The sequence below is a fragment of the Aythya ferina genome (genome assembly GCF_964211825.1).
Source record: "Aythya ferina genome assembly, contig: HAP1_SCAFFOLD_62, whole genome shotgun sequence".
Lineage (NCBI taxonomy): Eukaryota > Metazoa > Chordata > Aves > Anseriformes > Anatidae > Aythya > Aythya ferina.
Window position 1 is genome coordinate 530,301 of NW_028181446.1, and position 2,242 is coordinate 532,542.

General features: G+C 59.4%; 1 long non-coding RNA gene across 1 annotated transcript; it reads right to left on the minus strand.

Annotated features, from left to right (window-relative positions):
- Nucleotides 1-1,365: 1,365 nt before the first annotated feature.
- Nucleotides 1,366-1,952, minus strand: LOC311428370. Its single transcript, XR_014687666.1, has 2 exons — nucleotides 1,878-1,952; nucleotides 1,366-1,750 (listed from the first exon to the last, which is right to left on the minus strand). It is a non-coding gene; the product is annotated as an uncharacterized lncRNA (long non-coding RNA).
- Between the last annotated feature and the right edge of the window lie 290 nt (nucleotides 1,953-2,242).

Sequence of the window (2,242 nt, forward strand, 5' to 3'; positions counted from 1 at the left end):
GTCTCTTGCGGAGCTGCGGCAGGCCGTCCTGCCCTCCCGGGTAGCTCCTGCCGGAGGCGCGGGATGCGACCGTCCCGAGGTCGTAGGCTGCGGTCCTGGGCGACGCGTGTGCTAGCCGCAGCGGGGTCCGGGTCCGACTTTGGCTTTGTCAGGGACGGCGGTCCCGGGCTCCGGGTGTCCGGCCTCGGGCGGCGCGGCCGGCTGTCCCGTGTCCCGGCGATCAGAACTCGGGCGGGTTGGGGGCCGACTGTGCCGTGAAGCGGGAGGCTGCTGTCTGCCGGCTCGGGGTCTGGCCGTGCCGGAGACAGGGGGTTCGGTCCCGTGCGAAGCTGCGGCCGGCCGACCCGCGCTCCCCGTTTCTCTATCCCGGGGCGCGGAATCTGACCCTCGCAAGCTCCTGGGCTCCGTTGTCGGGAGACGCTTGTGCTAGTCGCAGCGGTGCGGCCGGCCGTCCCGATTCTCTGGGATCCGATCTTGGGCGACGCTTGGGAGCCCAGAAGCTCTTGGGAACCCAGCTGCTAGGGACAGCCGGCCCCGCGCCGCCCGAGGCGGGACACCTGGACACCGCGACCGCCGGCCCCGAGAAGCCGAGTTCGGCCCCGGAGCCCGCGGAGTCTAGCACAAGACCGGTGCCCAGGGTTTCGGGACGGCCGGCCACCGAACCGCACGGGACCGAAAGCCCGCTCTCTGGGAAGCCGGCGGACGCCAGCCCCCCGCTTCACTGCACGGCCGGCCCCCACGCCCCCTGAAGTCGGATCCCCGGGACACGACATAGCCGGCCCCCGCTAGCCGACGGCCCCGGAATCGCCGTCCCCGAACCGTCCGATGTCGGACCCGGCACCCGGTGCTGCTTGCAAACGCGTCGCACAAGACCGGAGCACAGGGGCTCGGAAGAGCCAGCTCCCGCCCTGCCGGAGGCCGGACTCCCGGGCTATGTCCACATGTCTCTTCAATACTTTTAAGGATCGGGTCTCTTACCACTTCCCCGGGCAGCCTGTTCTAATAGCAAAGCACCCCTTCCATGAAGAAATGCTTATTCAGTATCGAGCTAGCCAGTGCTGGTAAACAGAGGTGTTTCTCCCTAGGGGTAGGGCTTGGCATTTCCCTCTCCTGAACTTCAAAAGGTTCCTGCCTGCCCCTGTCTGCAGCCTGTCAAGGTTCCTCTGAATGCGCAGCCCCCCATACAAGCGCCTTTTCCACAGAAGCCACCGACCACCCGCCGCCTCGCCCCCTCCCAATTCGGCCTGCCCCAGGGCGCCACCGACCACCAACCTCCTTGCAGCACCACGCCTCAGCATCCCGAGCTATCCCGACAGCTTCCACCCATCGGGAGGTCCCACTTGTAATAAATGACCGAGTCCCAAATAGGCTTACAATTAATGTTTATGATTTATTAAAGGAATAGAGGTAAGCAAGCAGCGCTGGGTGCGCCAGGAGTCTCTGCTCCACCAAGACGCACACAAGTTACATCAGGCGGCTGGTTTTTATGCTGCTAGGCTAATACATATTCATTACTACTTCTACAAAAGGCAGGGTTATTCTAATTAGTTCCCAGAATCCAAACCCTCCCACTGGTGCAGGCGTTATCAGTCTCCGGTGGTCCCTCTGGGGGCCGCTCGTACTGAAGGCTCGTAGTCTTCCTCCCAGGCTTTGTCCTTTGGTCGTTCTTCAGCTTCTCCCCTCCCCTTATTTAGTAGTTGCTGGGCCAGATGTCAGAAAGCTGTGTCTCGTGCAATAGTCCGCACAGGCACTGCATAGCAAACACACCAAGTAACATTGACTTCAGTTACTCGCAACAGTTACTCACCTGATAAAGAACTGCATGCAATAAAGGCACCAAGTACTACATTATTCTAACAGATCCTACTAGCTGTTACCTCAAAAAGATGTGCGTACCCCTCGCTACTTGGAAACGCATCAGTCCATAAACTCTCATCCACCTGAAGAAGCCTGCAACTGACCGAAGGAAAAACAAACACCCCAAAGAGCAGCCCAAGCAGAATGAGCTCTCTGAGGGGATGCCTGGGACTCACATACCATTTGGCCCCGACTAGCACCCAAATCCAATCACCTGGGAAGGGAAGGGGCAAAGCACAAGGAAGTAGGAAGAGAGCAGCAGCAGCAGCTGTGGTGTTTGTTTTTTTTTTTTTTTTTGTGTGTGTGTGTGTGTGTGATTTTTCTTTTTATTTTTTAATCAGTTTTAGCTCAAAAGCATGCATAGTGCAGACAAGAGAACTAGGGT